Consider the following 21,462-nt stretch of genomic DNA (forward strand, 5'->3'; position numbering starts at 1 on the left):
TAGAAATAAAAATTACAATCTGAATATAGCTTCTTTTGATCACTACAGAATAAAGATATAAATTTTCTAATAGTACTTTTAACAAGTACCTCAAGCTGACTTTTTTCACCATGGTAAGATAAATGCAATTTCTCCATATAGAAGATACACAAAGTCAAGATTCATGTTAAAAGATAGCATTGATCAACAGGCCAATTCCTTGTCTTAGGATTCTGGTTTTGAGCACAGTACAAAACTTCAACATTTTTTTCTCAAAGAATATGCAACATCTTTGAGTATCTAACTTAATAAACTGCCAATGTCTGTCATAGGTCCTTTCATTTGACTGGAGTCATTACTTTCACTAGGATTTTAAATATGAATCACGGGGTTTAAACACAGGCATAATTTGCACTAGCTTTATTTCTAGTGAAGTCAGGCATCATACCGAAGGACTTATAGTTCAAAACACCATTCTGAGTAGTTGTGAGTTATATACTGAAAACCAAAACAGTGTATTAATAACACACTGGGCTCTACTGTTTGGTAATGCATTAAGCAATATCTGTTGGACTGAAAGAGCTAATGCACCTTCCTCTAGCTGTAGGAAGTGACTTAGTCACGGGGCAGGGGGCGGGGAGGGGGGAATATAATGTAATATACCTTCCCACCTGGTAGCAGGAAATGAAAAAAAAAAAAGAGCTATCTCTCCTTTTTTTTTTCCCTTACAAAGCTGAAAGTTTTCACTTTGATGTAATGAAAGGCATATAAAAAATTTAAAAACAATTCTCATTACTAATCTAGGGAGGTCTCACATATCAATGGAAAAGCTTAAAGTTTCTTGTACATTCACATATGTAATTTTGGGTGCTCTGAAAGTTGCATTAACTTTCACGACAAGTTACAGGACACAGAATAGTAAAGCACGGATCATGGCATCTAAGGACATCTATACAAAGTTGTCATGCCCCCAAATATTTATACTCTTTCTCAGGCTAAACAGTTTTTCTACATTTCTTTATATAATATGATCTGGAACTTCTTCACCATCATAATTTTTCATAATTAGGACCTCTAAGAATGGCTGTCATTCTGAAGTTTCTTTCTGTTCAATACCAAGCATAACTGCTTTATTCTGGATAAGATTAATTTTCATTAATGACACCACCACAATGTCAAACCGTGGTAAGGTAACTGAAACCTAAAACTTCCAAAGTGATGCCCACGGTTAAAATAACTTTGGTTCTTTTCTTACGCAAACCTGCCACTTTTGACGGATCAAATGCATAGGAAATGCAATATACTATTGAACTTCACTCATTTGTATATATCTGTTTCAGCTGGTACTATAAATCCCTTGCAGGTACAGGAGCACCCGAGCAACACATACAGTAAGCCCTCGATCAGAACTGTCAAATGAATTAAACCCCCTCAGTCTTATCTACATGAGTAGCTCCAAACCCACTTCATGTCAATATAGTAATTCCTCAAATGATTTCTTGACTCATAGAAATCAGATGCCATGAACCTCTTCAACTCATGCAAATTTTATGGCCTGAAGAGAACAATGTTGGAATTTATTCTGAAATGTATGATTTTGCTACCAAGTAAGTGTCCTCTGCAAATAAGGAGAAATTACATTTGATGTCATTCTTCAACTCATTAATAAAATGTTGAGCATTTTATAGGAGGACAAAAGAGACACAAAAGTGTAGTATGCCACAGAAAACTTCCTGTCAGAAAGTATCAATAATGACGATCCTCTAGGTAGATTTCTTGAATCTGTTAATAATAACTGCCCTTGTACTTAGACCAGAGTTTTTATTCCTGGCCATGCAATAAACAGAGATTTCCCAATGCTATCACATGGGCTTTTTGTTTGACTTAGAAATGTTTCCTATAAAACAAAAATCAAGAAATTAAATGAGAACTCAACATCACAGCCGATAAAACAATTAATTTTTAGAAATAACAAAATATGTAATTATTTAATCATAACAGTTATCAAAATTAAACATAATTTAATTGCTTATTCAGAGTCATTAATTATGTAGAGTTGAAAAATTACACTATTGAAGCAATCATTTAATCATTAGAGCTAGAAAAATGTCTAAGTACTAATTCATTATTTCTGCTATGCTCTTGGGAAATTATATCCCATATTTATAATAAAACTAACATAATTATTTAAAAATGCATAACTAATAACATTGGTGTAAATCTTTAATATGCTAAATCAATATATGAAAAAAGGTCAAATTTAGAAATATTTTCTCAAAAGATAAATTTAAGACAATGAAATGAGCAAACAAAAAAGGGATGTATACAATTTATATAGTTCTCACTCACATGTACTACTACACTTAGTTAACTTAATTAAAAGCTAAATCTCTTTATTACTTAATGACTAAATAAGGTTCAACAATTATTCTCACGAATTTCATGTTGCTTTAACTTGTAAAAGAAACTTTAAAAAAAATGCTTTATAGCTCTGACTTTTATGATGCCAGGAAATACCTAAATTTGAAAACTCTCTTCAAGGGAACAGTAGACAGAAGCAGGACTTTTGGCTGACCTTTTAGGGGACATTATTCAAGGATTCATATGCTGCAGAATTACAATTAGTCTCTGACAGTGACTTTTGTTAATCAAGTTTGCATTTCCCTTGAACTTTACAATCCTGTACATCCGTGCATCTGTTTAACTTGTACTTACTCAAGCAACCTATCAGAATCACTAGATTATGCAAAGCAACTATTGGCAATTCTTATATATACATGCATTTCAAAAAAAAAAATGCATCTTTTTCATTTAAGTGACTTTGAAGGAAGGTCTTAAAGAAACCTTCATTTTCCCTGAGTGATGACTGTGGAATAAGGGATTACTTGCCATGCTGTAGTTAATAAATCATAGGAATTGTTTCTCTCTCTCTCTCTCTCTCTCTCTCTCTCTCTCTCTCTCTCTGATATACCATATAAAATACTGCTGATCTCTAAAAAAGTCTTCTTAAAGAAGGACCACTGTCAATGCACTATTTTATTTGTGGGTGATACATAGCATAAATCCATCTCACTGAATTATGGAGATACTGAAGTGCATCTATCCTAGACATTCTTGGTGACTGAACAAGCATATAAAGTAAATTAAAGAATCATGAAATTAAAGATCAAAAATAAGTAATGCCAAAGATAATCTGGACCAGCATCTTCCAAAGTGTGTTTAACTGAAGTCAAGTTCTGCAGATATGAATTAAGTGTATGACACTCCATAGTCAAATAGGTTGAGAAATGCTAGGATAAACAATGTTAAATTGTTTTTTCTCCCTATAGGAATTCTCAGACTTTAAGATGTTATATGGTATTATGCACTGTAAATTTGTAAGAGGAAATAATATGCTGTGTTTGACAAATTCATTTGACTGTGAGATTCCTTTTTTATGTAACATCTGGGTCTAGCATCTATTATATTTTAGAAAATGAGGATCTAGTCCAAACATCACAATTTATATAGCCTAGATTAGTGAAGTAACTTGCCAAGGTTATAATACTAGTCAGCAAGAGAGCAAAGACCTGGCCAGGGTCCTCCCAACATATCACTTATGACACATAGTAGGACATCTTGCCAGGCTGGTATGATAGAGAGAGAAGGAGCAAGGCTTTTGAGTGTAGTTGCAAGGCTATTAGCAAAATGATGATATGGGATCTAACATAGATAAGGAAAAAAATATCAATGAATTAAACATATTGATGCTATGAGGGGAGGGGAGGGGAGTAGACAGGAGGGGTGAAGGGGAGGAGAGGAAAGGAGACTAGTCAGAAAGGTTAGGTCTAATTTTTGGGGTTATGAAAGTTGAAATAAATATATGGTGATGATAAGATATAGGATAATCACAGCAGAGGGGTAAAGTAACAAGAAATGGTTAAGCCTCAAAACTGAGAGGTATTAAGGGGCACCTGGGTAGCTCAGTCAGTTAAGCACTGGACTCTTGATTTCGGCTCAGGTTGTGAGCTAATGGTTCCTTGGATTGATCAGGCTCTGCACGGACAGCATGGCGCCTGCTTGGGATTCTCTTTGTCCCTCTCTCTCTGCCCCTTCCCTGCTCGCACACGATCTCTCTCACTCTCTCTCTCTCAAAATAAACAAACATTTAAAGAAAAAATTGAGACGTGTTAAAATCACAGCTGTTTGAAGTTACTGTAAACAAGGTTAAGGACTTGATGAGACTGACCCTTGAAGATTTCCTGAGTGAAAAAAATGACTAGATTCATCATTTCAGCAATTAGGAAGAAGGTGGTAAAGCCCAGAGACAAGAATCTCAAAAGAATATGGCTTATCACAAAAAGAAGAGAAATATGAAGGAGAAAATGGCCACCAAGGAGACGGTGATACCTTTTTTCCCCACCCTGAGCTATGTGGGGTATGTCAGGTATGGATGCCCAAGACATTCTCCTCCGGGATCACTCAGAAACATACAAATTAGAAAGGAAACTTTACATATACATGACATTTCTCTAGAGATAGAGTGTAAGTTTTCATTATCACTATTAAATATTTATGTAATTCAATAGTTTATCATTGTTTATCCCGATATTGCAAGGGAAGCTACACAATAAGTAAATAGTCATGAATTAATAATTTTGGTCAACTGACAGGCTCCAGAGGTTTGGCCCAAATTTTAACTTTAAGCCAAATCTATAAAGTGCCTATAACAAATAAGAAATAATACCCTGGGACTCCAAGAAGTGAAATGGATTGTATCCCTTCAAGCATCATAAAAACCCTTTACCAGCAGCGTGGGAATGCTGTAATAGGCATATTTAATCCTACAGTAGGGAATGCAATTGGTACAATCTATGTGGGAAATAATTTGGCAAAGAGCATCAATCTATTATAATATGACTACTATTTAACCCAATATTTATATAACTTCTATGACTTAAGAGACTAATTAATACAGAGAAAACTTTACGTGAAAGATACTTATTATTCAAGATTGCTAAAAATGGAGACCTATTAAGTATCAAAATAAAGACATGAAGTATCATAGTAGTGCTATATGATAAATAGGATAATCAGCATATTGGTGTTTCAATGTTTCTAATGATGCAGGTATAAATGCCTACATTATAATGTCAAATAGGAAATTAAAAGATAAAATTGTGAGCTATCAACAGAGTAAAAATTATGCATAGGGAAATACAGATTGGAAGTAAACATACCACAATGAAAACAATGCTTGCCTCTAGATGGTAGGCATATAAACCCTTTTTTTTTATTCTTTAACATTTCATAATTCTAAAACTTCTACAATGAATACTCATTATTTTATAATCAGAAATAAAAGTATTTGCCCTAAAATACCAAGATCCTAGTTTTAAAATAAGCATGTATAAGAAAAACCTCCATTTTAGAGTGGTTTGCAATGTTTAGCAAAACACTATTTATTTCATAATTCCCCCTATAATTCCACTTTTACAATTATACTCTCCCAAAATAATCACACCAAGACACCAATAGGTATGACCATGATGTCTGCCGTATTTATATTCAAAGTAGGAAAAAACTTAAACCAACCCAGAACTCCAACTATAAGTGACTGAATAACTAAATTGTGGATCTTGTTTATAAAAGACTACTATAAAACTGATAAAAGAAACCTACATACACTAACAGGAATATTTCTAAGATAAGTTTTGAAATGACAAAAACATCTGAGGGAACATTCTGTATAACAACTGTGTTTTAATTCTTAAATGAATATTTTATGTGCTTTATATGTAGATGCCATATTTATGCACAGAAATATCTCATTTATAAATACACAATCCCATATAGGACACAGTACATACAGAGAAAAATACATAGTAAATCATTTACCTTATTTACTTATGGGCAACAGGAGGGGCTGGAGTTTTATACTTTAACTTGATACACCTGCATGCTGTTTCCTAAGAATTCATAAATTCCTATAGTAATAATTATTCAAATAAAATTTACCCAAATAAAAATATGAATATTCCCATGTTAACAAATATCTCCATGGATTAATAGTTTTGAAAATATGAAATATAGCTATTCCTCAAAATTACATTGATTTCCATAGGTTATATACTTAATAAAATAGTTTTACATAAAACAAGAACAAAAGACCCACACCCCACTCATTATACCAAACAAGACAAAATATACATACATCTTAAAAATATCAATGTTATTTTGACAAAGTTACATCCCAGAGAGTGCATTGAAAGCAAACTATTTTAAAAGAATTGTTATTAAATCCATTTCTGGCCTCAAAGTTACTATGGTTCCTCAAACTAATATAACTCCCAGCATCATATACCCCACCCTACCCCCATGCACACAGACACAATTCAAAGGAGGAAAAAAAAAACCCTATAAAAAACAACAAACAGGGGCGCCTGGGTGGCGCAGTCGGTTAAGCGGCCGACTTCAGCCAGGTCACGATCTCGCAGTCCCTGAGTTCGAGCCCCGCGTCAGGCTCTGGGCTGATGGCTAGAGCCTGGAGCCTGTTTCCGATTCTGTGTCTCCCTCTCTCTCTGCCCCTCCCCCGTTCATGCTCTGTCTCTCTCTGTCCCAAAAATAAAATAAAAACGTTGAAAAACAACAACAACAACAAACAAACAAAGTCCTTTGGCTCCTGATGTATCATTATTTATTACCACTTCTGTTGCTAAATACTAGTGAAAAACAACTTCATAAAAAAGTCTTTAAAGGAGAAAGTTCAGCATAATTCTCCAGACGAATAGTAATATTCCAGACAGAGCAAGATAAATAAGGTAAGACAGATGAACTGGTATATATTGCATTTTGTCAAACTGGACAAAAGCAATATTGTTCAGTCACCACCAGTGACACCATATTTAAGTCTACAATACAAAGAGGTAGCCAAATGACACATTAACTCATTCTGCTTTTATTAAGCACTTAGTATGTGCCTGACCTTAAACTGGGGATTTCAAAAAAATAAAGCTATACAGAAAGAGACAGTATGGAAATAAATGCCCATCCCACTCTCCTTGCCCCCCAAAAGTGAGACAAAAACAATTAGAAGTTGTTAATTGCTATAACAAAGACAAGCATGGAAGATATGGTGGGAATGAGGAAGGTGAGAAAGGATTTACCGAGAAGGTGATTTTTTGGACTGGACTTTCAAATGAGGATTAATAGAGCTAGTCGGGCTACCCTCTGGTGAACAGCAAGCAGTCAGATGTGAGTAGAGCAGAATTATTCCCTAGAGCAGAATGTCCAATTTAGTTTGAATCTGAGTGATGATGGCTCTGATGCATGTCCTGTCTAAAATACAAGCCTAATCACCACATCACAGTGTGAAAGTAAAGCACTTCATCTTCAGATGGAGAACTTAAGGAAGTGCAGAACAGGCCGAGTCAGATACCCCACCCCATCTCACGCTCCTCTTTACATGGCAGCCACGGCCAGTAGAAAAAAAGAAATCCCAAACAAGTATTCCAATAATGTTGTTTTTCAGTTATTTGAGCGAACTGACGGCTTCTATCTGCCTGAAGAGTTCCTGCCAGAGTGCCTCCTCTGAGAATAAGCCAGCTGGCAGCAGACGGGTTCCAAAAAAACCTGAGCTTCACAAACCCAAGGACCTAGAAATCCGAGATTGTCCCCCTGGGCTCCATCATCATACAGAACCAATTCCAAACTATGGAACCATCTCTGCCAATTCATACTAACATACAGAGGGCAAGACAATTTTAGTCATAAGACTATTTACATATCTGTGTAGCTATATGTTCTCACTAGAACAAATTCAAAAGAAAAAAATATTTTTTAAAGGTAGTATAAAAGAAAGTTCACATTCCCAGTAATATTTAAAATACACGAAAAACCTCTTACGTGGTGTAAATGATAATCAAATGGATGCTATTCAATAACAATGAATTCAACCTCTGTGAGTTGGGGCACCATAACTTAATCATCAAAAGTACAGTGAGGCTAGAAGGTATGTATTTTATATCTGAATCAAATAAATCAATCTAATACCAGCTCATTCATTATTCTGTATACATTTTCCTCAGTTACTGAAATGAAAGATGGTGTCATGGGTGTTTACTTAAAAATCTCTCAGATCTCCTTTAGTATAAAAGAAACAGATCTAACTGCATTGTTGAGCCTAACAAACATCTAAGTTAAACAAAACTGTGCTGAGACCCACAATCAACAAGTCTGTAGAGTGTCTAGGTTTCCTTGACACTCCTGATCACCTAAAGACTGATGGAAGGTTGGGGCGCCTGGGTGGCTCAGTCGGTTGAGCGTCCGACTTCGCTCAGGTCACGATCTCACGGTCCGTGAGTTCGAGCCCCGCATCAGGCTCTGTGCTGACAGCTCAGAGCCTGGAGCCTGCTTCAGATTCTGTGTCTCCCTCTCTCTCTGGCCCTCCCCCCCGTTCATGCTCTGTCTCTCTCTGTCTCAAAAATAAATAAATGTTAAAAAAAAAAATTAAAAAAAAAAAAAAGACTGATGGAAGGCTGAGTATTTATGATGCGCTGTACTAAGGGCTTGTGCACATGTTTTCACCAAGTCTCAAAATAAATATCTATGAGTTACAACTATTCTTATAATTGTTTAATAGGAAGTACTGAGAAATGAAGTGTCCTGAGCAAAGGCTAGAATGAAGCGTAAGTTTGGATCAATCACTGTTGGGAGTCAGTCTGACAGAAAAGCATTTAAATACTATATTGGTGGGCCTACGAAGAGAATGTTTAAATCTCCCTAATACTACCATCAGTGCTCAGTCATGAGAACAGTGCCAGAGATTAGGAATCTAATCACATCACAGTAGTGCCTGTGTGACCCATGGAATGATCATGAGTCAAGTTTGCTGGCATGGGGAAACAGTATTACTTGGTAAGATTTCATGTAAAATACACTTTCATAATACTGTTACATTCTTTTAGCTTACCTAAAATTCCTAAGACTAGAGTAAGGCATTTACATTCATGTAAAATACCCATTATAGTTTATTACACTGACTTTCACTTAGTAGTTATTCAATTGTTTTTATGATGAATAGAAAATATATTGTGCTACCTGTACAATATTTAAAAATATATACAAAAGTTGTGTGTGTGTGTGTATACATACAGTGTTCTTCCGGTGATCAAATTTAGAAATACATAGTTAAATCAGCCAAGTTGATGAACAGAGCTGCATAGAGAATGATTTAGAACATTAGATACCACACATGACAATCTTCCTCAGTGTCCTTCCGCTATGGTTTCTGAACTTCTTGTATGAAAACCAAACTGCCTACTTACATACAAATTTCTGTGCCACAACAGTACCTGATATATCCAGTCAATCTCTTCTCTGTTTCACACACACACACACACACACACACACACACACACACAAATACCAGTGAATCAGAGGCATGATGATTTTGAGAATCACCTACAAACATAATGAACAGAAAGGCGTATGCTGCATTGCATGGAGGTCTTGAAGTACTACTCAGAAGATGAATTAAAACTCAATGTTAAGGGGCACTTGGCTGGCTAAGCCCCATGTTGGGCAGAAAGCTTTCAAAACAACTCAGTGTTAGAGAGATCATGATATATTTTCTTTTAGAGAGAGAAGGCACGTGCAAGTGGGGGAGAGTGAGAGAGAACCTTAAGTAGGCTTCATGCTCAGCATGGAGCCTGATGTGAGGCTCGATCCCACAGCTGTGAGATCATGACCTAAGCCAAAATCAAGAGCCAGACACTTAACAGACCAAACCATTCAGGAGCCCCTCTTTTAATTACAGTAGCTAAAAGACCTAGGACCTGCCTTGTATCTATCTACATTTATGAAAATATCAGTAGACATGGCTATCTTTTTAGTGTATGCATGTGTTTAAATAAGGGTTTTCTTAGGTATTTATGCAGGTCAATGCTCTGCATAAACAACCAAGGTACAATAATATGAATAGACTTATGTGTCTTTAAAAACAACAACAACAACAACAACAAAGAATCTCCAAGGAAGCACTGTCAGGGTCACACCTTAAGTTGATTAAATGAGGAAACACATGTGAAGCAGAGTACTAGGCATGTGCTCAATACATTAATGTGTTCATTCAAGTATCAGCTTACACAGATTTTTTTGTACAGAACAAATGAATGCACCATTTCCATCTAAGTCAAAATTTCGACAAAACAGAAAAGAGGAAAAAAGGAAGAAAGTACCTGGAATTTCACAAAGCCTCTGCAAATTCCCTAGGAGGGCCCGGGAATGATAAAAGTCAGAGGCATAGTATTTCATTAGCTTGCTGTAACATCCCGATTGTCTTACTTTCCTTCGTAACTCAGGGTTTTAATTCTGTCTCTAAAGTAATGGGTGAGGGTGTGGAGGGAAGGAAACCAAGCCCGTTTAATTTGTAATTGTCACTTATCTGCTGAAGATTCTGTCTTTTTTTTTTTATTCTCCAAAGCACCTCAGTCATCCACAGAGGAGACAATCAACCAAAGAGACTCAAAGGAGGTAACCATATAACCATAAGGCACCTCTTCCTTTGAGAATGCAGTTCAGGGGTAAGAATTCTAAAGGACTGCGGTGGACAAAGCAGGAGATTACAAGGATCAGAGAGGCACTTCTAAAGCAGAAGCCAAGAATAATCAATGTGGCCACCTGCCAAGGAAGGTAACTGCAGGAAAACAAAGGCCAATTCACCCACACCTCCGCAGGTAGGAAATTGGCCTCAAATGTAGCCCACTTTAGCCTAACAAATGAATCAGGTTTTAAAACTAGGAACTTCCCTCCTCCCTCAACACATCACATTATGAAAGTATGGAACAGTGGGTAACTTGCGTGTATTTGCCTCCCCATTTCCAGAAAATCCTGTCTTCAAAGCTATTTTTTTAGGGATTATAAGAAGACTAAGAAATACAAAGAATGCCTTTGTGGCTCAGCACACTGTTTATATCCAGATATCATGAAGCTTTGCATTCAAACCCCAGTTGTAATGGAGTTCCACAGTAGAATGGGTACAGTGAATGCAACCACCATGAATGTTGGCAGATTATTATACAAAGGGCAGTTATCCCACAGAGAGGGCTGGCAGGTTGACAGGGGACCAACAAACGAATAAACTGAAAGGCATAATGAGCCCGATTTCCACCCTAATACACACACACACGCACACACACACACACACACACACACACACACACAGGCACTCACTCACTCACTCCAAGGAAAACAAGCTACCAAAATAACCTGCTACCTTCCATGCTCCTTACACTGCTTTTAGAGGGGAAACTCTAAAACTGGCAGACCTTCTCAGTCAGCAGAGTCTAACGAGAGAATTAAAATAAAAGAAAGGAACAGAGGCTCAGCTTCACAGACCTTACAGGACTGCATAGACTTGATTGGATTCTACAACATGGGCATGTTGGAAGGTATTTTCAATCCATATGGAGTAGGGATAACAAACAAATCATTTCTCAGGTCCAACTCATTTTTGAAATGGAAAAGAAAAACAGCTATCCCAAACCCTTTCCTCACAAAAGGAGAATTTTCAGAGATTTGAGGGGGAGCATTTTGTTTAGATTTGACTGCCAATATGAAAATGTAGCTTGTGTAGTCCAGCACTGATCTAAATACTACTCACCAAATTTTTATTTTTAAGGTGTACAATCTGATATGTACATTGTGAAATGATTACCACAATTAAGTTAATTAACACATTCGTTTGAACTGTTTTAAAGGGAAGATCGATGTTGTATACATTATGCATTTTATATACTACAATTAAGTTCTTATAGAATATATCATATATTTTCTATTATTACTAGTATCTATAATATTTGTTTTCTATCCAACCTATTTTCCATATACATAATATCCTTGGTTTCCTTATTGCTAATCTGACAATAAATAAAATTCTAATTATCAGGGAAAAACATTTAATCACAGTTTATATTAGATATTTAGATGTAAACAATAGTTAATTGAAAACTTCTCTACCTTCATGCAATATCAATGATACATCAGGTCAGAACACAAAAGTCCCTTCAGAGTTTGAAATAAAGTGTTTACAGGAATGAAGAAATATTTCTCAAAACTGAAATTTGGGAATCAGATGTTTTATACACATACATGGATATTTTTTATCTGCACTTCCATTTTACCTCGTGCATTGTCCTAGAAATACACAAACTGTGGGAACTCTGATACTTATTTGAACATTTACTCCTTTCAGCCAGTCTTTGCCCCAATGGCTGCAACTGTCAAATCTCTTTTTTCCTGGGTAAATTGCTCTAAGTAAAAAAAAAAAAAAGAAACTGACATTCCACTCTTAAAAAAAAAATGAAGATTTTGACATTTCAGGATGTTAATAGATGGATAAACTGCATAACAGGAACATCAGTCCTGAAAGAGAATTTGACCTGAATAGCCATACATTGCACTCATGCATTTATAATTTGCACTAGGAGATGAATGAGAAAAGATGAAGTAGAACCATTTTTCAAGATGCATGCTGTGATTTCTCATTACAGGGATAATCTTAAACAGTCATGATATGTCTTTAAAAGCTGAATAATTTTAAGAATGAAACAGAATGAAAAGGAATCTATGCATTGAGCAGTGCTTTTCTAGGTATCCCCTATTTACATGAGACAAGCCCATCCTCACAACCTGGATATAAATTCTCCATGAAGTGTTTTTAAAAGAAGTTTTCTTCAAATAAAAAATAAATAACTGTTATTAACCCAACACTTCATTAATTTTTAATAAGCTGGTCCTCTTATTTTTAAGCAAGTTTTCCAAGGAAAAGTAAATAATTCTATTTTTCATAAATAGTTTATAAATGTATTTTTAAAAGGAAGTTATTAATTAAATTTATATGGATTATAGTCACTCTTTTGTGTTTAATGAGGAAGCAAATAGCATGCCTCCTATATGAATTTAGGATATTTTATTCAATGTCATAATAGAATACCACTTAAGACCAGATTTTGCCCTCATTTAACCTATTAGGATGACAAATCTCTTTCTAAATCCAATTTGGTGAATAGAAAAATCCTAACAAAGCTGTCTCACCAATCTAACTTGACAGAATTCAAAAAGACATTATTTTATGGTCTTGTCAAAGAGTTTTTTAAAAACTATGTAGTGTATAAAATCATATTTACGTTTATTGTTCCTAATCAAAATTAAACAGATTAACATGGTCAAACCCAACTAGCAACAGAGGCAGAAGGTTTTCCAGAGTCTCAAAATATGGCTCAGGAAATCCTGCTTCTAAGGCACATTTTCTTTTTTTTTTCTTTTTTTTTTTTTTCAACGTTTATTTATTTTTGGGACAGAGAGAGACAGAGCATGAACAGGGAAGGGGCAGAGAGAGAGGGAGACACAGAATCGGAAACAGGCTCCAGGCTCTGAGCCATCAGCCCAGAGCCTGACGCGGGGCTCGAACTCACGGACCGCGAGATCGTGACCTGGCTGAAGTCGGACGCTTAACCGACTGCGCCACCCTGGCGCCCCTTAAGGCACATTTTCTAGACCTATGGAAACTGGTCACAGTTTAAGGAAAAGAAGGTTGCCCCAAAGGACACTTAGCGATAGTGACCACAATGTTCTCCTTTGAAAGCTTTAGGTATTTAATTTTAGAATGCTTCCTTTTACTTTCATTTTATGCCAACATTCACCCTTCTAAACTCTACTACACATAATTAGTATCTCTTCAACACAGAGTATTTTTCTCAGTTTCTTTCCTGATTATACCAGAAAGAGGAAAGCAATTTACAAAATGTTCCAAGGGTAGAACTTCTTTCCTTCCTTCCTAATATTTCAGAAAAACTACTCTAATCCTCAGATAAAGGAATACATTTAAAGTATCTGCAAACAATGGAAACTATTTCTTATGTAATTTTTGCAAATAAAATTTTATATTGAATGATGTTTTGGCAATACTAAGATCAGAAAGTTCAATAAAATTCAATGTTTAAATAAGAACATATCCAGAATAAACACCATAGAAGTGACAGTCTCAAATAAAATTGAGGAACTTCTAATTTAGTACATTCCCAGGATATTATACTATATATTTTGTGATGTTTTACCTGTACCCTGAACAATAGAACACTGAATAAAGTAGAATCCCATTAGTTTTTAATTATAAGGATTCAAAAGTTCCAGAGTTCAAATCATGTCCCCTGAGTCATTACAGTGCTGTGGTAAAGCCTTATAGAGCATAGCTAATTATCACAAAGATATAGTTCTGTCAGCAATATTAGCACGCTTACACCAAAGTTAAAATTTCCCTATATATGCTCTTTCATTTACAAAAAAAAAAAAAAAAAAAAAAAAAAAAGCTTCAGTAAGTATTCTCATGTGCTTAGGACTTAGACTCAAACCAGCCATTTTTATCTGTGGTTTATTGGTAAGGAGACAGCTTTTTAACTCTTGCACCTTGCCTCATTTCCCCAAAGCAGAAGAAATAAATCTCATCATTTTACTTCTTTGTGAGAAGTATCACATAGGTGAGAAGTTCACCCATTAATGCATTATGGATTTTCACCATGCCAGCAATCCAATGGTCAGGGCCATCAAAGACAATAAATTCTTTAACCTTGACCTAACATAGAATAGTGGGTTTTCTCAAGACAAAAATCCACAAAATGTGAGATGGCGGCTTTATTTTCATTGAAATGTATCCACTTTTCAATTAATTATATAAAAAGTAGAATATTTTAAGAGAATTGTGGAATACTTCAATTTTCCTTACTACCATATATAAGTATATATATTTATTTATAAGCTAAAAGCAAACTCAGATATATATCATAACAGGAAAGAGCACTTCACTAATTTAAGTGACATTTTCAGTTATTCTGTCAACCTCTAACCATTTACTTATTTGAACTAATGTTCCGTAGTTCATTATGGTCATTAGCATTGATCAGCAAAAGAGCTTATATTTCACAGACACATTAAAACCATAATTACCAACAAACCCCAGCTAAGTTAAACTATTTTTATTGTATACAATTTTTAAGAGAAAGAGATAAATCACCAGAAAGTACATTATAAATCATTATTCTTAAAACGCTGGTAGCCAGAGTAGGTCCTGGACTCAGGAGATATGTCACATAATTTCATTCATAACCCACAATTATAATTAGAAACTTCATATTTCAAAAAATGATCCTTAGGCACTATAAGATCTCATATCAAAGAGGATATATAATTTCTATAATGCCCTACTTAAAAATTAATGTGCTAAAGCATTTTAGAAATATTTGTAATACAAGTGAAAAATTTAGGTAACTAGTTCACACTTCATAAATTTGAAGCTCCTTTAAATCAGCATACTTAATTATCCAAAAATTCCATTTCTCAGTGATTTCTTATACTTCTGAATTTTAACTGTTTGCATTCCTAATAGTGGCATGGGCCCATTAAAACTTTTCTTTTTTAAGGTTTAGTCCACATTATTTATTTTCTTTTTTTTTCTTTCCAAGTTTTTATTTAAATACCAGTTAACATACTGTGTAATATTAGTTTCAGGTGTAGAATTTAGTGATTCACCACTTACATACAACATCCAGTGCTAAGTTTGTTTGTAAGTCAATTTATGATAATAGCTCAAAATAGAAATAGAAGTCACTAATAAAACTGAGCTTCTCTCCCATTCATGGGTGTAACTCCTATTCCTACTTTACTTGCAAAGTATACGTTATTATCTTCTACTTTGATTAAATTGCTTATTCAAAGCAAATGATTTGATTTTTTTTTTTTTTGGAATAAAGCCTTTGCAGAGAGTAAATTTTAATAAAAATTTAGCCTTATTAAGCCAAAAAAATGTGTCTACTGCCAAACTTGATGATAGATTTAGAAAACCATGATGGATTTAAAGCCATATAAATATCTCTTTTGTGAAAAGGACACGTACTAAGATTTTACAAGGTTCATTCCAATGAAAAGAAGCCCAGGACATAAGCCAATGTTTGAATAGTCAGAATTGGTGCAAGGACAGCTTACTCCAAAATCACTCTCAAGGTTCTTACCTTGCTGGTATATTCATTAAGAATAGTCCAAACGTTCATTAAACTCCAATTTAGGGAAAATACAATCTTATTACTGCAATAAACATAGTTCCTTATCTTTAGGAAGCTTACAGGCTAGAGGGGAACCAAGAACAGGAAACTGAAAGTTGGTAAATGCCTTAAAAGCATAATGAACAGGGTGTTCTGGAATTATAGAGGACAAACGTTTACCCCTACACCTCCAGCTTCAGGGGAGGCTTCCAGGAGGAGAATATACCTGAACTGAAAAATAAAAAATGGGTTAGATCTACAGAGGTTTTAAAAAAATGGGAGAAAGGAACAAGCCCCGAGAGCATAGCAGAAAAGAGCATGAAAGCAGAGTTCTCTTGGTAGCTCGATGTTAACAGGAGATAAGTGTGAGCAAGAAAGTAATCAGTGAAATATTCTGACAGACAAAAATCAGATCACAGGAACAGATGATGATGTACAATCTATTACACCACGAAGGCTCTGGATGGTCTCTTAGCAAACAAATACGCCCAGTATCGAAACTCTGGGTTAGACAGTAAATGGTGGTAAAGGCTACTGTCCCAATCAGTATGTCTGCTCCTATTTGTGGTTATGATTCTAGAAAGGTTTCGGGACAGGAAATGAAAGACTAAAACTTAAAGGCAATGCACATTTACTAGGCAGTTACATAACACAACAAGAAGAAATGTCCCCTACCGTCATGTATATCACAGGGAAAAACAGGGTCTCTCAATGGGGGCACAAAAGCAAATGTGGGGAAAAATTATTTGTTCTAGGAGCCTGAAGTAAGGCATTGCAAAATGTTTTAACATTCCTGTGTCCCAATCACTAAATGCCAGTGGCAACTCCCAGTCAATGTGACAAATGAAAATGTTCTTGCGAGTTTTCAAATGCTACAAGGGTGGTACTATTCTAGTTAAGAATCATTGGCCTGGATGGCAAATATCCATTAAATACACCCTCTTCCCCAATTAGAAACCAAGTTTATAGAGCACAGGTCTGTATCACTTTTATATATCATATAGTATAATATATATGATATAATCACAGAAAGGACAGTTGTACATTTTGACAGAACTAAATTCACATTTCAGTTCTATCATATACGAACAGCATGATAAGAAAATTTAGTTCATTTCTCTGAACCTCAGATTCTCCATACATATAAAGCAGGCAACAATGCCTACCTTATGCAGTTGAAACGCTGAATAAATAAAAAGCACATATAAATAGCCTGATAAATTATAGATACTCCATACACAGTTATAGAAATTACGGTTCCAAATGTCTTCTTTTACAGTAGATGAAATGAAACCACGTTGTCTAAGAGACTTGGCCCACTCCCAGAGAACAATGAATGTGCCCACCTTTGGCTTAAAGTCCATGTTCCTAGTTCCCCAAACCAGGAAAGAAAGATCAATTTGAAATTATATGCATTCAAGTTAGAAAAATGACTACTAAATTCTGTGAGCAATTATATACATTTTTGTATACTTACCTGCAATTTAGAGCTAGCAATGTTAAGTACTTAAGGCTAAAGTTAGCCTTATGTAGTATATATATATATTCCTCAAACCCAAAATTCCATAATGCTTAATAATGGGCTAAGTAAAACATTTTAATGCCTGTATAGCAGAACCATCATAAATGAGATAGAAAGTCTAGGTGGTAAAATAATTTATAATCAATGATAGACAAATTATTAATAATCCAAATACTGAGAAAAAATTCCTACAAATTGAGCCAAAAGTGACACAGAAAAATTAATTTATGGAAAATTTAAACAGGGTGCCTGTCTCAGTGAAGCATACAAACTTTTTTAACGTTTATTTATTTTGAGAGAGAGAGCGTGTGCATATGTGCACATAGTGGGGGGAAGAGCAGAGAGATGCAGGGGAGGAGCAGAGCGAAGGGGAGAGAACAATTCCCAGCAGGCTCCATGCTGTCAGTGCAGAGCCTGATGTGAGACTCGAACCCAAGAACCGTGAGATCATGATCTGAGCTGAAATCAAGAGTCAGATGCTTAACTGACGGAACCACCAGGTGCCCCTTAAATAAACGTTACAGAAACATAATTGGTAGTATTTTTTTTTGGCTCTGATATAGGTTCAAAGTTAAAAGACTGGCAACCAAGGGCTGTTGGTGTAAGCACCAAGGAAAAGAGCATTTATTGCAGGTACTATTGGAAAGAGTGCCTCCTGGAAAAGCTTTTCTGATAATCAAATTGGCTGAACATGCAAAAATTTGCAATACGCATCTTTTTCCTGAAATTTTACATATAGGTATTTATCCCAAAGTTATAATAAGACAAACATAAAAATACATGCAGAAGCATTCTCTCCATCATTACTCCCTCTCCTCGGAAAGCCTGCACACCTACTATCTCCACGGCTCCTACTATGTGCTCCATCTATCTGCGGTATTCCTCCCCTCCTTGAACCTAACTGATTAGAAAGCAAGAGCCCCTTGACCAATGCCAACCAGATACTGTTTCTCTCCTTGGAATTTGGAAATAAAAGTGAAAACGTTAATCAATCTCAAGTTGTGAGGACATATAGTTATGCAACAACCATCTTCCACTAAATAACCCCAGCACAAAGACTACCAACAGATGCCAAAGAGAAGTGAAGATGACGAAATGTGCCCAAAAGTGACCCCAATTCATTTATTCTTGATTTCAGGCCCTAAAGGAGGCCAAACTTTGAACATCCCTAGGTTCTCTGAGGTACATCTATACCCTTCTAAGCCATCTCTATGTGCTCAGACAGCTTAAATAGCTATGTCCTGACACAAAACAATGAATTAGACATAGTTATTCCTCTGCCTTATTTATGGTATTAGAAAGCTGGAAATACCCCCATATGTCCACCATTATAAAATCAGCTAAATATCTGAATCTTGTACAGCCATAAAGATAGAACACAGACCTACATATATGGTCTTAAAAAAGAGTCATGACATATTGTTGAGTAAAGAAAAACAGTTTACGGAATACCATCAATTTAATAAACATGCAGAGAGAGATATCTGGAAGAACAGTGATCTAAACTGAACAAAATTTGCAGCACCGGGGTGGCTCAATCGGTTAAGTGTCTGACTTTGGCTCAGGTCATGATCTCACAGTTTGTGAGTTTGAGCCCTGTGTCGGGCTCTGTGCTGACAGTTCAGAGCCTGGAGCCTGCTTCTCATTCTGTGTCCCTCTCTCTCTGCACTCACGTGCTCTCTCTCTCTCTCTCAAAAAGTAAACATTAAGAAAATAATAAATAATAATAATAAATTTAACAAAATCCATTTGTGTATCAATATCAGGTGATTTTATTAATTTCTAGAATTTTCTATATTGTTGGCTTTTCATTGAACATCCCTCTCTTTTTATATAAATCAGGAGAAAAAATCAAATTTCTACACTAAAATCAGAATCCAAACAAAAAAAAAGAAAAGAAAGAACAGGAAGAAAAGTCTAAGTGACCAAAGGACTGATTTTTCATTTCAAACAAAGGATGGTTTGATCCCTATAGGAAGGAAACTCTGACATTACTATCATAAGCTTTCAAGACCAGGGACAAGCTATGATACCATACTGTTGGAAGATCTGAGTTTCTATTAACCAGCTCTTTTTTTTTTCCAAGTACATCACTTATTTTATTTTATAAAGTTATTTGCAACCACAACAGGAAGACACGCAAGAATAGTTATTGTACTTAAATGCTAAGGGTATAGCTTTTAAATTTGTATCCTGTCCTCTAGTTGTTCAGAAGCAAGGGGGAAAAGAAATCTATACACACCAGTCCTTCATCTCTGCTCAATTTAGCTCTTTGGTGGGCAAAGAATTCTTTATGGCAAACATCCAAAGCATCCAAATTTCAGGCAGCTTGACAGCCCTTTCAACCAGTTCAGTCCGAACAGAGACAGTAATCAAGTCTCCCTCTGTGAATTTCATTCACATCGTCAGAGCAGGACTGATCACGGAGCAGGTCAAATCACTGACACTACTGACTGGAGATCAATTTTCAGTTTGAGGGACTATGAAGAACAGTACACAATAAGGCAGGAAGAGGACCAGGAGATTTCAATAGTGTAACAAACCAAACCCATGAGACCCTCTTTGTATAGAAGCCGACAACACTAGTAATCACAGCAAAATTTAGGAAGTTTCTTACGTGGAATAATCTGCTACCCAGAAAGTAGAAACGAGAAAAGTTCTCTTATCATTCTTAAATGATCAAAAAAAGTTGTTTTTGATTGACTATTGATAGAGTTACAAGGATCTATAGCTAAATAATACTATCCCAAACCAAAATATAGTCAGTATCTGACCGATTAGCTTTCCAATAAGTTTGAGTTTCTCTAAATCCAGCATTCAAAAAAAAAAATGCAATGAAAAAGCACTTGAATGAGAAAACATGTACGAAAATAGAAAAGAAAACAAACTAGGAGCACATTTATAAGGATGTTTATGTTCTTTGCCTCAACCAGCAAAATGAAGAAACGAAGATGATAAAGCTCAAGGTATGGCTTATGCTAGATATGTTTTTGAAGACTTGGATGTACTTAGGTTAAAAACAAGGACAATGGAGGGGCGCCTGGGTGGCTCAGTCAGTTAAGCGTCCAACTTAGGCTCAGGTCACAATCTCGCGGTCTGTGAGTTTGAGGCCTGCATCGGGCTCTGTACTGACAGCTCAGAGCCTGGAGCCTGCTTCGGATTCTGTGTCTCCCTCTCTCTCTGTCCCTCCCCCACTAACACTCTGTCTGTCTGTCTCTATCTCTCTCAAAAAAATAAACATTAAAAAAAAATTTTTTTTAAAAAGGACAATGGAGAAAAAGAAGGAAGATCTAAGAATATTCCTAACATATGGCATTACATGAACGAATCCATTGGGTGCTTTCACTTTGTCCCATAGTGACTTCTTTTCAGAATCATAGCATGGAATAAAATGAAGTCAAAATAAACCACAGCATCCCTGTCTTGTTTGAAGTAAAATATATAGTTTAGTTCATTAAACACCACTATTTTCAATATTAGGAGGCAGTGTATCAGATTTGAGCTCTTATATAACAATTCACATAACACTGTATCAAATAAATATGCTCAAAACTATCTAAATATATATTTATACTGTGGACCATAATAACTTTATTTTAGTATCTATGATAGCCCAAAACTACTCAAACGTTAGGGGGTACATTTTCAGCACAGCATGAGCAGATTTAGCCCAGAGATTCCCATTAACATCAATGAGAGTTACATGGTTCAATCTTAACACACACTGCGTTGAAAATTTACCCCAAAGCATCAGTGCAAAAGCTCCCCCAAAGAAAGGAAATTTAAAATTTTCCAACACAACTCTGGCTTTTTCAGTATAATTACCCATTTACCATTCTTTGAGAGAGAGAGAGAGAGAGAGAGAGAGAGAGAGAGAGAGAGAGAGAG

General features: G+C 35.6%; 1 protein-coding gene and 1 long non-coding RNA gene across 37 annotated transcripts in view; one reads left to right on the plus strand and one right to left on the minus strand.

Moving 5' to 3' along the window:
* The window catches only part of ADGRL3 (adhesion G protein-coupled receptor L3), an 842,607-nt gene that overhangs the window by 689,877 nt on the left and 131,268 nt on the right, over positions 1-21,462 (minus strand). The gene's annotated exons all lie outside the window — the stretch shown is intronic.
* On the plus strand, positions 8,496-11,190 carry LOC121035129 (uncharacterized). The gene is made up of 2 exons (XR_005792761.1): positions 8,496-8,874; positions 10,442-11,190. It is a non-coding gene; the product is annotated as an uncharacterized LOC121035129 (long non-coding RNA).

The sequence above is a fragment of the Herpailurus yagouaroundi genome, unplaced genomic scaffold (assembly GCF_014898765.1).
Source record: "Herpailurus yagouaroundi ecotype Mexico unplaced genomic scaffold, PumYag 28, whole genome shotgun sequence".
In the NCBI taxonomy this organism is placed as follows: Eukaryota; Metazoa; Chordata; class Mammalia; order Carnivora; family Felidae; genus Herpailurus; species Herpailurus yagouaroundi.